This window comes from Arachis ipaensis, chromosome B08 (assembly GCF_000816755.2).
Source record: "Arachis ipaensis cultivar K30076 chromosome B08, Araip1.1, whole genome shotgun sequence".
NCBI lineage: Eukaryota > Viridiplantae > Streptophyta > Magnoliopsida > Fabales > Fabaceae > Arachis > Arachis ipaensis.
The window spans coordinates 90610712-90625856 of record NC_029792.2 but is presented as its reverse complement, the minus strand read 5'-3'; the positions used below and the strand labels follow the sequence as shown (position 1 = coordinate 90625856).

Here is a 15145-nt window from a genome sequence, read left to right as displayed (position 1 = left end):
AGATCCAAGTATGAATAGCTTCTTTTCCAAGATAACTACCCAATTGGATGAAGATCGAAAGCTTTCTAGTAAAATCAAGAGAAAAGATAGAAGAAGGAAAATGAAAACTAATATTGATCCATCAAATTACAACAGAGCTCCCTAACCCAATGAAAAGAGTTTAGTTGTTCATAGCTCTGGAAAATGAAAACAAAGATGGAGAATACATGATGAAAGTAAAACTAGAAGTGCAGAGAAAGTAAAATACAGAGAGTAGTTCTATGCCAAAGGCTCCCTAAAGTTTCCAACTCCCCAAACTAATTCAAAGCTACTCCTATATATACTACTCTTCTCATCTTCTAGTTGGCTCTTCAAGTCTTGGGTATGGGCCTCTGAATCTTGAGTTTGAAGCAGTTATCCTTTTCATTGGGCTTAGCTTTGCTTGCAGAGAGAAAAGGTGAAGTATGCAGGGACTTTGACTCAAGACGTTAGTGGTGTCAACGTTAAGTGAAAGTGTGGGTGTAACGACCAAACTTCCAATACGTCATGATCATACCAAAAGTAAGGCGTTACTGACCTGTTTTCCTTATTAACTATTTACTATTAAGCCTTTAGTTTGATATCGCGATTCAATTTTAGTAAAAATACCAGAAATTTTTGTTTTTATTAATTAAAATCATATAGCAAACATCACCAAGTAATAATAATCACATATTTATTAATAATAGTAATATTATACAAAAGAATTTAAATAAAATTCAGGTACAACTCCTATCCCTCTGCATAAAATAAAAACCTTAAGCAGTAAGGGCGAGGGAATTCTATGAAAGCAATTAAAACCATAAAGAAAGCCTACTGATCGCTCGCAGCTTCAAATTGCGTCTTCAAACCTGTCGCTAAAAGGGTGGAAAATTTAGGGGTGAGAACCAAACCACATGTTCTCAGTAGAGGTCGAGAATGTCGTGAAAGTAAAGAATAAAGCGCAAATAGTTAATTTCATTTACAGACATTGAAAAGAAAACTACTTTCATTCGCAGTATTCATCGCTCGCCTTATATAAACTTCTTTTGAAAACCAATGGCTTAACTTTCAAAAATTTAAAACCTTCTTTAGAAGCATCAATTAATTATCCAAAATCAAATACCCATATTTTACTTTATATACGTTTTAAAAGTTTTCCTAGACTGTATGAATGACTAATTTGTTCCAAGCATAGGTTCATTAAGTCTATGCTGAACCAGCTCAATCTTTCATACTTTACTAAACCTCAAACACAAACCAATCACGGCCTTAGGCCCAAGCAATTCAATCAACACCCAATTCACTACAACCCAGCCAATCAGATACAACCACAAGTAAAGAGATTCAAACACAATCAAGAGCAATTACATCAAGTATAGCAATTAGCAGTTAAACATAATTATTCACATAGGCAAACCAATTATAATATACAAACCCAAACAATGTCACATAGATGCATATGATGCATGCCTGTCCTACTGGCCATGAGCTCACGCGTCGATTATGTTGCTAGACCCGACTCGGATAAGCGGGATTAGACCACCATCCTTATCCGTAGGTTCCATAGACAAGCGGGAATTAAACCACCATCCTTGCCCGGAACACGCAAGCGGGATTAAACCACCGTCCTTGCCTCCACAGTAAGCGGGATTAAACCACCATCCTTACTGGGTACATAAAATAATATGCAAGCGGGATCACACCACCGTCCTTGCTGAACAATTTATCAATACGTGAGCAGGATAAAACCACCGTCCTCACTGCAGGCGGGACAAAACCACCATCCCTGCATAATGGTTTACGCACTGAGCAAGCGGGACTAGACCCACGCCCCTACCAACAATCTCATAAACCAAATATTCTTTTCTCAAAGAAGCATTGAAGTTATTATCATTAAATAAGCCTTAAATATTTATTTTGATCAAGTCCTTATATTTTTTTATAAAATTTGGACATAATCTCCTTTAAAAATAGGACTTATCCACCCTTACGGGTTCCTTCTTTCTCAACAATTCATCAGCCTCTTTCAGCATTTGCCACAGCAATATATTCTCAAAAACATTTGATAATAGAAAATCTATTTCTTAAATTCCATATCCAAAATAATTACCAACACAACTTGGCAGCCTGATTTCCATTTTGTTTTTAAAATATCAAATGAATTCGGAATTATGCAAACTTTAAATTCATGCGACCGTCTCGGATTAAACTTTCTATTAAATCAAAAATCATAATTTTTTGTTGTCTCTAGCTTCGGGAATATAAGCAAAACCGTGACTGTTCTGCAGTATTTTAAATCCAAAAGATAGCAGCACCATACAACATTTGAAATTTCATATAAAATCCAAATTAAATCTAACCACCTTCAAAATTAATGTGGTTAAACATAACTCATCCAAATTTCTTTCTAAATTTGTTTCAAGGTCATACCATTTTTAATGAAGGAGTTACGTAGCTTGGAAGTTAGGTAATCCTCTGCAGAAATCTGTTTTACAAATCATTGAACACAACCTCTTCCAAATCCCATAACTCACTTATTAAAACATAGAAAACCCTGAAATTTGAATCATATATACTAAATATACTCAACTTTCACCTCCAATTGGTTGCATCTCAATATCACTCCAGAATTAAAAATTATAAAACCTCAAAGTTACTGACTTAGAAAACAAAGCCTGACTTTTACTGCATAAAACATCTTTCTTTGAAAATCCAAATCTTTAAAACCACAACTCTAACAATTCTAAATTTTTATGCAATTAAAGTATTAGGACCAAAGTTTCATTTAAAATTAGTTCCATTTCAAAATTCAAACTGCAGAATTTCCAATAGAGGAATCAAGTTGCTGCTGCGTTAAACGTTCTGCAGAAAAACCAGTTTTGACATCCATGATTCAAAAATTCACCATAAATCATAAAATTAGTGAAAAAGTCTAAAATTCAGCAGTCCAGTTCCCTATATCCCCAAGCTCAATCCGGACTTGGTCCCACGCAATTCCGATAATCACAGAAATAGTTATAGTTTTTCAAAGTTTCCGGCTTCCTTTAAAAATAATGCAGAAAATCAAGTTTTACATTTTAACTTTGAAAAATCATAACTAGTTCTATAGTTGATTCAAACTTCTCAAAATTGAGTCCCAACAACAACTTTTATTATACTTTACTCAGCCTTTGCTCTTATATCATTTCGATTATCATTGAATAACTAATTCACTTCCAAAGTCACCTTTTAATTTCAAAAATCAGTTTTTCAGCAATCTATTTAGTATTCAAAATCCAACCCTTCAAAACCCCTCAAAACCAATTCCAAATCAACCACCAACCAAGTTCATTAACATTACAATATACCAAATAACAACTCAACGGCAACAAATCCAACATAACCCATTAAAATTCAGAAATTCTCAACAATTAGTCATCAAGCAATTCCCAATCCACTTAATCAATCAATATCACAAATCAACAATTCCAAATCACAATCTCAACCATTCCAATCACAATTTCAGCCACAATTCAATAATTACATAATCAATCAATTACTCACAGCTATTAAATCTATTTGCAGTTATTCAATAAACCTTGTAGGCATTCTTAAATTGAAATCGTTTTAAACCCCCTACCTCAATGTCGAAACTCACGGAAATTACTAAACGCAGCTGCTCCATTAGCAGTTTCCAGCATCTATTTCCATGGCAGCAACAATGACAAAGTTAAACGCCTCCTCTCCTCTCCGATCTGGGATTCCAGAAGTAGCAGCCATTTTCAAACAGAACCAGCAGCATCGTGAGGTGGTCACGGCAGCAATCAGAAACGGTGAATTCAAATAGGATAATAGTAAAAATTCTGTAAATTCCATGCTAACTCAAATTGAAGCAAGAGCCAGAATGCCTTACCTCAATTAGACAATAATAACAGAATGAGGAAACGGCGGCAGCAGGAGCATTAACCGGAATAATAGCAGTCTCATTTTCTTAAGGCAGCGACGATGGTTGCAACAGGACAAAGGATTTGAATCGAATAGGAAGCAAGAGCAAACACAACTCTGGAAAATTCAGGACAAGGAATGTACTAAAAAGTTAAATCATTAACAAGGATGGCAGTGACAAAGGAAGTGTGTAAATGGAACAGAATCAAATAAAGTAATAGACCAGAGCCAGAACAGCAACTCCGGTGGTCTTCTCCAGCAACAAGGACGACAGTTTGGCTTACCATCTTCAGCAGCGGCGTGGATTGGCGGCGATGGACCTTCAGTGGCAGCAAGATAGCAACATCCGTAGTAGCTCCGTCATGACTGGCGCGAAATAGAGGCTCTGCTCCTCAGTGGCGTCTTCTCCATCAATGGCGACTTTGACCACAGGAACCTAGGCAGTGGCGACGGCAACCACCACGACGCGTTCACAGCTCCTCCCTCATCTCTGTCTTCCTCAATGACGGGGCGGACTCCAAGGTTGCGGCAGGAAGATCGACGACGTTCGGTCTCCATAGCGATGGCGGTGAGATGCCGGTGATGGCGAGCTACACAGCGGCTGGGTGCGACGACTCCTCTTCTTCCTCGCGTCGTCCCTGGCTCGCGGCACTCTCTCCTCTCGAACGAGTCTGTTCGACAGCAGCGGCAAGGAGCACGATGGTACTTCGTCCGCTTCTCTCTTTCCCTCAGCTCTCTCAGAAGTCCTCCCCTATTTTGTGTGTGTGCTGTTTACGTTGAAGGTGATGAAAGGGGGGTGTGGGTTGCGTTTCAAAGGCTGGGGAAAGGGGAAAAATTAGGGTTAGGTTTTCTCAATTTGGGAAACTAGGGTTTTTGACTTTAATTTGGGAATTAAGGTTAGAAATTAGAGTTTTATAAAAGAATATGGATAGATATGAATAGATATTTTGATAAAATTGAATAGTAGAGTAATTTTAGAATCAAATATACTTTATCAAAAATATTTAGGAACATTATTTATCAACATATGGCTAAGTTCAATCAATTATTTTTAATTTACATTATAAAATGAACAAGTTAATTATATTTTGTAAAGTACAATTTAAATTCAAATATCAATTTTCTAGATTAAATCATACAAATCTCTATTATTTTTCTATCTCTGAGTGTCACTAACATTGGCTCATCATCTCTTTATCCACGTTAGCTTCCACGTTAACTAAGTTAACGTGGGAGTTAACGTTGCTCATGGTGGCTCTTGGTGGTGCACCCCAACGTTAGTGACAAAGATAAGTGTCACTAACGTTGGCTATCAATTACTCTCTCCATATTAGCTTCCACGTTAACTAAGTTAACGTGGGAGTTAACGTGGCTTATGGAGGCTTGGCCAACGTTAGTGACAAAGGTGAATGTCACTAACGTTGGCTTCTCTTTTGCTTCTTAACGTTAGAGTCCACGTTAAATAAGTTAACGTGGCAACTAACGTGGCCAATTATGAGCTTGGTCCAACGTTAGTGACAAAGGAGAGTGTCACTAACGTTGGCCTTGTTGTCTTCTTCCACGTTAGAGTTCACGTTAACTTAGTTAACGTGACTCTTAACATGGGCTTATGATGGCTTCGAGGGCGTTATTGGCGATTACGTTTCTCATTAACTTTGCAAGTTAGCACCCATTCCACGTTAGAGGTCACGTTAGTGGGACTAACGTGACTGCTAACGTGGTTCTTCTTTGCTTCCTTTGTCCTGAAATCAAGCAACAAAGTGCATCAAAGTTCTAGTCCAAGTCATGAGTCATGCATCATCCAATTTGTCATATAATTCATGCAAAATTCTCATGAAATCATGTAAAGTGCACAATGTATGCTTGAATCAAGATGTAAGTGAATATCTACCCAAAACTAGCTTATTTTCTAAGAAAATGCATGAAACTACCTTAAAAACAGTAAAGAAAAGGTCAGTGAAACTGGCCAAAATGCCCTGGCATCAATTAGTAACTCAAGGTTACCCAGGTCACCAACCCAAGCCAAGAACACAAAAATCTACTCTAAAACCCAACCAAGCATTTTATCAAATACTTGGAAGGCATAAAAGGAAAGCATGGTAAAATTGCAAGAATATAAAATCTATGGCTACCAAATGCAAGAAAACAATAATAACAACTAGATTAAGCAACAATAAACAAAGAAACATCAAATTGCATAAATGGAAATTAAATTCAACAAAGAGTTCATAAACATAAAAGTGACATAAAAGGAAAATTAACAAGAAGACTAAGAAGATTAAATCAATGGAACAAGGAAAAGTAAAGGAACTAAATCAAAACAAGCAATTAAACCTAAATCTAAGAGGAATCTATCCTAATCTAACCTAATTCTAGAGAGAAGAGAGAGCTTCTCTCTCTAGAATATGACCTAAGGCATGTTACTAATCTATTCCTAATTACTCTCCCTTTATTTCCTCTTGAATTTTGCATCAAATAGCTTTAGAAATGAGATGGATTGGGCTTCTGCAGCCCCAGAAATCGCCCCCAGCATGTTTCATTAATGAGGTCATGTGCTGCTTGTCACGCGTATGCGTCGGTCATGCGTATGCGTCATATTGCAATTTTCGAAGTCACACGTATGCGTGGGTCAAGCGTACGCCTCGCATGGCAGATTTTCAAAATTTCATTTCTTCATCAATTCTCCATCCTGCATGCTTTTTCTTCCATTTTCTCAATTCAATTCTTGCCTTATAAACCTGGAATCACTCAACAAACATATCAAGGCATCGAATGGAATTAAAGTGAATTAAATTTAGCAATTTTAAGGCCTAGAAAGCATGTTTTTAATCATTAAGAACAATTAAGAAGAATTCACAAAACCATGCTATTTTAGTGAATAAATATGGAAAAAGTTGATAAAATCCACCAAATTCAACACAAGATAAACCATAAAATTGTGGTTTATCACTTTGTCTTCATCGATATCCTCTACCTCAACAATTTTTTCTTTATGAGCATCCTCCATAGCACTTGAGTCCTTGGGAACCATCTCTTCTAGTGTGGTAGCGGTCCTCAAGATAATGGCATTAAGGCCACCCTTGGGGTTTGATAGTGGTTGAAATGGGATCCCACTTGAGCTTGAGGGTTGGGATGAGTTGGAATTGTTATTGGATGATCCCATGGACAACCGAGATATGACATCGGCTAAGGTTGCCAAGATAGTTTCTTGACGCTTGGTTGATTCTTGTTGTTCCCTTCTCGCCTTCTTATGATGTTGAAGAAGAGATCAGAGAGTATCATCCATAGGTGATTAGGTTGAAGAAGAGGGGTGGGTAATTTGAGATTATTGTCTTTAGTGAGGAGGTTGATATCTTTGGTTTTGGTGTGGTGTTTGGAATGGTAAATTTTGAGGAAATTATTGGTTTTGTGTTTGATTGCGATATGGTTGTGGGTTGTATATTTGGTTGTGTGGGTTGTTGTTCCAACTTTGGTTAAAGTTATCCCTTCATCATTGGTTATAATTATTTCCTTGTTGATAAGGACCTTGATTCTTGGGATGGTAGTTTGAGCGGTGATGCGCGAATATTTTATACACTTTTTGGCATCATTTTCATATAGTTTTTAGCATGTTTTGTTTAATTTTTATTAAGTTTTCATAGGTTTTAGTGTAAAATTCACATTTTTGGATTCTACTTTGAGTTTGTGTGTTTTTATGCAATTTCAGATATTTTTCGGCTGAAATTGAAGAGCTAGAGAAAAAGTCTGATACAGAGACAGAGAAAGCACTGCAAATGTTGTCCGGATCTGACCTCCTTGCACTCAACAGAGCTTTTCTAGAGCTACAAAAGTCCAAATGGAGCGTTTTTAACAACTATGGAAAGCTGAATTCCAGATCTTTCCATAAATATTTAATAATCTATAGTTTGCTTCAAAATAAAAGGCCCAAAACGGGCATCCAACGCCAGCCTCCTGCTCCACTCCAAGCATCCAGCACCCAAAGGAGGAGACCAGCGTCCAAAGGCCCAAAGAGAATCCCCTAGTCTGCGTTCAACGCCCTAGAGGCCTCCTAGCATGTGGATCTCATCAAAGCTCAGCCCAAACACTCACTAAGTGGGCCCCAAAAGTAGATTTTAGCACAAAAAGATTGTTTTACCCTTCTTATGTAATCCTTAGTCATTAGTTTAGTATTTAAGGGATATTTTACATAATCATACGGAGAGATCTGCCATATTTCATTTTGATGATTTTATTTGCTATCAGTATGAGTTTCTAAACCTCCTAGGTTGAGGGGAGGAGCCCTACTAAGTTTTATGGATTAATAAAAGTACTACTGTTCTTTCTCAATTCGTGTTTGATTCTCTATTCTAAGATGTATCTTCGTTCTTCATCAATATGAATGCGTTGAACTGGCATAAGGTTATCACATTCTACATGGGTTCAGAGTGAGTCTTTCATCGAACAATGAAGAACTACTAACTTGATTATACATCTCGTAGACGGCTAATCCACGACTTCATTGGGGACTTCTCGAGACACCAGTTCAGCCGAGGTATGGGGAGATTAGGGTCTCTGTGGTAGAGTCTAGAATCCAAAGGCGCAACATCCTCTGATTCGGAAGACCCGACCTTGTCTATGTCGTTTTGAGTAGGATCACAAAGGAGAATGGACTGCAGGAGCTTCACCCTCAATCAGAATGGATCCGCACTAACCCTGGGGTTCATATCTGGAGGAGTATTGGCGGCTGCTCAAACCAGCGTCAATCACATACAGTCTGCCATAGAAGAAATCATTCACAATTGAAGAATACAGTAAGACCAGAGTTAATCCAGAAGGACAAAGCATCTTCAAGCCTTAACCATCTTCTTATCACTGGTTTCATTCGAATTCACAAAGTATTTTATACACTTTTATTCCTTTTATGCTTTTTACCAAAACTAAGAATTCTTCTATCCGCCTGACTAAGATCTGCAAGATAACCATAGCTTGCTTCAAACCAAAATTCTCATGGGATTGACCCTAACTAGCTCAGGTATTACTTGGATGACCTAGTGCACTTGTTGGTACAGTTGTGTGGAAGTGTGGGATTCTACCCACCAAGTTTTTGGCGTTGTTGTCGGGGATTGTTCGAGTTTAGACAATTGACGGATTATCTTGATCCTTAGATTAGGTATTGTCTTTAATTTTGTTAGAGTCTTTTATTTTATTTTTCTTTGTTTTTCGAAAAATCAAAAACTTTTTAAAAAATAATTATTTTCTTTTCTTTTTTTAATCTTTGTTTTTGGTTTGAGTCTTTTATTTTTGTTCTTGTTGAAATTTTTGAATTCTTTGAGTTTCTTTTAAAAAAATTTTCAAAATTAGTGTTTTTTGTTTGAGTCTTGTGTCAATCTTTAAGTTTGATGTCTTCTTGTATATTTTCTTTAAATTTTTGAAAATAGTGTTCTTGGTTTTCAAAAATTTTAAGTTTGGTGTCTTTTATATGTTCTTGTGTTCTTTGAATTCTTTGAGTTTTGTTCTTGGGGTTCTTCTTGATCTTCAAAGTGTTCTTGTTTTTCTTTTTGTTTTGATCTTAAAATTTTTAAGTTTAGTGTCTCTTTGTGTTTTTCTTCTTAATTTTCGCACACTAGGTGTCATTAGATCTAAAAATTTTAAGTTTGGTTTCATTTTGTTGTTTTGCTCTTTCTTCATTAAATTCAAAAATAAAAAAATATATTTTCTATCTTTTTTTAATTAAATTTTCAAAAATTAAAATAAAGATTTAGAATTTAATTTTAAATTATTATCTTATCTTATCTTAGTTTTCAAATTTCAAAATCAAATCCTTTCAAAAATCATATCTTTTTCAAAATCTTATCTTATCTTTTTATCTTTCTTCAAAATTCAAAAATCTTATCTTATCTTATTTCAATTTCAAATTTCAAATTTTAAAAATTAAACCTTTTCAAAATTCAAATCTTTTTCAAATCTTTATCTTATCTTGTTTCAAATTCAAAAATTCAAAATTTAAAACTCAAATCTTTTTAATTTAAAAACTTATCTTCTCTTAACTTTCTTATCCTATCTTTCTTACTTAACTTATCTTATCTTTTCTATCTTATCTTCTTTTAAATTTTAAAATTAAATCTTTTTCAAATCTTTTTAATTCTTATCTTATCTTGTTGAATTTTTCAATTATTTTTAAATTCAAATCTTTTCTAATCTTCTATCTTATCTTAATTTCAAATCTTTTTTAACTAGTTACTTGTTTACTCTCTCTTCTTTTTCAAAACTTCCTAACTAATTCTTCTCTCTCCTATTTTCGAAAATTCTCTTCTATCTCTCTCTTCTATTTTCGAAAAATTCATCATTTAATTTTCAAATCTTTTTAATTCATTAACCTTTATTTTTGAATTACATAAATAAATAAAACAAAAACAAAAATATTTTAATTCTTGTTTATCTTATTTACTTATAATTCTTCTCCTCTCTTTATTCGAATTCTTCTTCTCCTTCTTCTATCTTCATTCTTCTTTCTCTTCTTTCTTTACATCTCACAGGGAGTCCTCTGTTCTTGAACATAGAACTCCCAATCTCCTCTTTCCTTGGTTTCTTCTTTTCTTGTTTATGACCAGGAACAGGGATAAAGAACCTCTCTTTATTCTTGATCCTGAACCTGAGAGGACTTTAAGGAGGAACTTACAATAAGTTAAAATACAACACTCCAGAAGAAACCTCTCAGAAAATTTTGAACAAAAAGCTGAAGACATGGTCGAGCCTAATCATGAAGGAGAGGCAAGAAAGGTTCTTGGTGACTTCACCATGCCTACCTCTGACTTTTATGGCAGAAGTATCTCTGTACCTATGATTGGAGTTAACAACTTTAAGCTTAAGCCTCAGCTAGTCTCTCTTCTGCAACAGAATTGCAAGTTCCATGGACTTCCACTGGAAGATCCACATCAGTTCATAGCTGAATTCTTGCAAATCTGTGATACTGTTAAGACCAATGGAGTGAATCTTGAGATTTACAGACTTATGCTCTTTCCCTTTACTGTAAGAGATAGAGCTAAAATATGGTTGGATTCTCAACCAAAAGAGAGCCTAAACTCTTGGGAAAAGCTGGTCAATGCTTTCTTGGCTAAATTCTTTCCTCCTCGAAGGATGACCAAAATCAGAGTGGAAGTTTAAACCTTCAAAAAAAAGAAGGTGAATCCCTTTATGAAGCTTGGAAAAGATACAAGCAACTGATCAGGAGGTGTCCTCCTGACATGCTCTCAAAATGGTCAATCATAGGTGTCTTCTATGATGGTCTTTCTGAGATGTCCAAAATATCATTGGACAGCTCTACAGGTGATCACTCCACTTAAAGAAAATGCCTGCAGAACAAGAGAACTCATTGAGATGGTTACAAACAACCAATTCATGTACACCTCTAAGAGAAATCCTGTAAACAATGGGATCCCTTAGAAGGAAAGAGTTCTTGAAGTTGATACTCTGAATGCCATATTAGCTCAGAACAAGATCTTGACCCAGCAGGTCAATATGATCTCTCAGCATTTGACTAGAATGCAAGCTGTAACTGGCAGCACTTAGGAAGTTTCTTCTGAAGTAGAAGCTTATGTTCATGATCAACCCACCATGAAGGAGGTGAATTACATGGGAAAGCCCTATAGAAATACCTATAATCCTTCATGGAGAAGTCATCCTAACCTTTCATGGAAGGATCAACAGAAGCCTCAACAAGGCTTTAATAATAATCAAGGTGGAAGGAACCAGAATAGGTTCAACAGCAGGCTACCATTCCCATCTTCTCAAGGAAATATGGAGACTCTTAAGTAGAGCCTTTCTGACTTAGCCATTTTAGTCTCCAGCCTCTCTAAGACCACTCATAGTTTTATAACTGAAACAAGATCCTCCATAAGAAATTTGGAGGTACAGATTGGTCAACTGGGCAAGAGAATCCCTGAGACTCCTCCTGACACTCTTCCTAGTAACACTGAAGTGAAGCCAAGAGAAGAGTGCAAGGCCATCACCACTGAGACTGAGGCCGAATCTGGAGAGAATGGAAAGGCATTGAACGCCAGTGAGGAAGATCTCACTGGGCATTCAACGCCCAAATGGCTAAAAGCCTAGCGCTGAACGCCAGTGAGGAAGCCCTCACTGGGCGTTCAACGCCCCAACAGGCAAGGAGGCTGGCATTGAATGCTAGCCAAGACATCCTACGGGGCATTCAATGCCCAAAATGGTAAGGGAACTGGTGTTTAACGCTATTAAGGGTATACATCATGGGCGTTCAATGCCCAAAGATCCATCAGAGCTGACGTTGAACGCCAGTAAAGGCACACCATCTGAGTGCTCAATACCTACTTAATAAATCCCTATCCAAGAACTAAAAGAAGCTAAGGCTCATATAGAGACCGTAAAGGTTCCATTGAATGCACTTCTGCAGTGCATGAGTTCTAAGAAACACTCATCCTCTGATGAGGAAGAAGATACTAGGGAAGAGCAAATTGCTCGGTACCTAGGAGCTCTTATAAAGTTGAATGCCAAGCTATTTGGTACAAAGCTTTTGGAGGAAGAACCTCCAGTGCTTTTCAAAGAACTCAATGCTTTGGTTCAGCAGCACCATGACCTTTGAGAAGGCTCTATGTGACCTAGGGTCAAGCATAACCTCATTCCACTCTCTGTAATGGAAAAGCTGGGAGTCTTTGAGGTACAAGCTGCAAACATCTTACTAGAGATGGCAGACAAATCAATAAAGAAGCCATATGGCTTAGTAGAGGGATGTCTTATTGAAGGTTGAAGACTGCTACATCCCTGCAAACTTCATAGTCTTGGACATAGGAGACGATGAGAATGATTCTATCATCCTCGGAAGACCTTTCCTAGCTACTGCAAAAGCCATGATTAATGTGGCCAAGGGAGAAATGGTTTTCCAACTAGGAGAGGACTACTTCTTATTCAAGATGTCAAATCTCAATTCTCCCTCTGAAAAGAAAGAGACAATGGTGCAACACTTAGTATTCCAACCATCTCTTTCAGTGCAGAGCTTTACTAAGCTCCCAAACATCAATTCTAAGTTTGGTGTTGGGAAACCATTAACAAACACTGAAAACAAAGGTACTAAGAAGAAAGTATGATGAGCAGATATTTTATACGCTTTTTGGGGGTAATTTCATGTAGTTTTTAGCATGTTTTAGTTAGTTTTTAGTATATTTTTATTAGTTTCTAGGAAAAATTCATATTTCTGGACTTTACTATGAGTTTTTGTGTTTTTCTGTGATTTCAGGTATTTTCTAGCTGAAATTGAGGAAGCTGAGCAAAAATCTGATTCAGGCTGAAAAAGGACTGCAGATGCTGTTCGATTCTGACCTCCCTGCACTCGAAATGGATTTTCTGGAGCTACAGAAGTCCAAATGGCGCGCTCTCAATTGTGTTGGAAAGTCGACATCCAGGGCTTTTCAGCAATATATAATAGTCTATACTTTGCTCAAGGATAAACGACGTAAACTGGCGTTCAACGCCAATTCTATGTTGCATTCTGGCGTTAAACGCCAGAAACAGGTTACAAGTTGGCGTTTAACTCTGGAAACAGCCTAGGCACGTGTAAAGCTCAAGTCTCAGCCCCAGCACACACCAAGTAGGCCCCAGAAGTGGATTTCTGCACTATCTATCTTAGTTTACTCATTTTTCGTAAACCAAGGTTACTAGTTTAGTATTTAAACAACTTTTAGAGATTTATTTTATACCTCATGACAATTTAGATCTGAACTTTGTACTCTTTGACGGCATGAGTCTCTAAACTCCATTGTTGGGGGTGAGGAGCTCTACTGTGTCTCGATGAATTAATGCAATTATTTATGTTTTCTATTCAAACACGCTTGTTTCTATCTAAGATGTTCATTCGCACTTCAATATGATGGATGTGATGATCCGTGACACTCATCACCATTCTCAACCTATGAAGGTATTCCTGACAACCACCTCTGTTCTACCTTCGATTGAATGAGTATCTCTTGGATTCCTTAATCAGAGTCTTTGTGGTATAAGCTAGAATCCATTGGCAGCATCCTTGAGAATCCGAAAAGTCTAAACCTTGTCTGTGGTATTCCGAGTAGGATTCAGGGATTGGATGACTATGACAAGCTTCAAATTCACAAAGGTTGGGCGTAGTGACAGACGCAAAAAGGATCAATGGATCCTACTCCAACATGAGTGAGAACCGACAATGATTAGCAGTGCGGTGACAGCGCACCTGGACCATTTTCACTGAGAGGACGGATGGTAGCCATTGACAACGCTGATCCACCAACATACAGCTTGCCATAGGAGGAACCTTGCGTGCGTGAAGAAGAAGGCGGGGAGAAAGCAGAGATTCAGAAGACAAAGCATCTCCAAAACTCCAACATCTTCTCCATTATTGTATAACAAGTATTTAATTCATGCTCTTTTATTTTTTGCAATCCAAACTGATAATTATAATTGATATCCTGACTAAAAATTACAAAATAACCATAGATTGCTTCAAGCCAACAATCTCCGTGGGATTCGACCCTTACTCACGTAAGGTATTACTTGGACGACCCAGTGCACTTGCTGGTTAGTGGTACGAGTTGTGAAAAGTGTGATTTACAATTCGTGCACCAAGTTTTTGGTGCCGTTGCCGAGGATTGTTTGTGTTTGCACAACTGACGGTTTATTTTGTTGCTTAGAATAGGAAAAATTTTTCTTTTTTTTTGGTTTAGAGTCTTCTATCATTGTTTTTGGTTGAATGTTTTTTTAATTCTTATTTTCTCTTTAAATTTTTTGAAAATTTTTACAAACTAATAATTGAGTTTTCCTGTTTGAGTTTAGTTTCATATTTTAAGTTTGGTGTCAATTGCATGTTTTTATTTTCTTTTAAATTTTCGAATTTATATTCATTGTTCTTTCTTAATCTTCAAGTTGTTCTTGTTTATTTTCCTTGTTTGATCTTTAGTTTTTCTTGTTTTGTGATTTTTCTTGTTTTTCTTGTACTTTTTTCAAAATATTAGTTTTCAAAAAAAAAATTATACATTAAATACCTTATTAAAACACTTTAAATTTATAACTCAATTGGCTAGAATGTTGTGTTTATGTTCCTGGTAATTAGGAATTTTCCTTTTAAAAATTTTTCAAAAATAATTTTTCTTTGATTAAATCTGGTGCCAAACTTTTAAGTTTGGTGTTCTCTTGTTATTTTTCTTTAATTTTCGAAAAGTTATTCTTAGTTTTCTAAAAGTTTTAA

At 36.4% G+C, this 15145-nt stretch overlaps 1 long non-coding RNA gene across 2 annotated transcripts; it reads right to left on the bottom strand.

Annotated features, from left to right (window-relative positions):
• LOC107614414 lies at window positions 812-4825 on the bottom strand. Of its 2 annotated transcripts, none has more exons than XR_002352670.1 (4): window positions 4209-4824; window positions 3893-4041; window positions 3620-3734; window positions 812-875 (listed from the first exon to the last, which is right to left on the bottom strand). It is a non-coding gene; the product is annotated as an uncharacterized LOC107614414 (long non-coding RNA). The 2 variants fall into 2 exon arrangements; XR_002352671.1 differs by having other exon boundaries at window positions 820-869; window positions 4209-4825.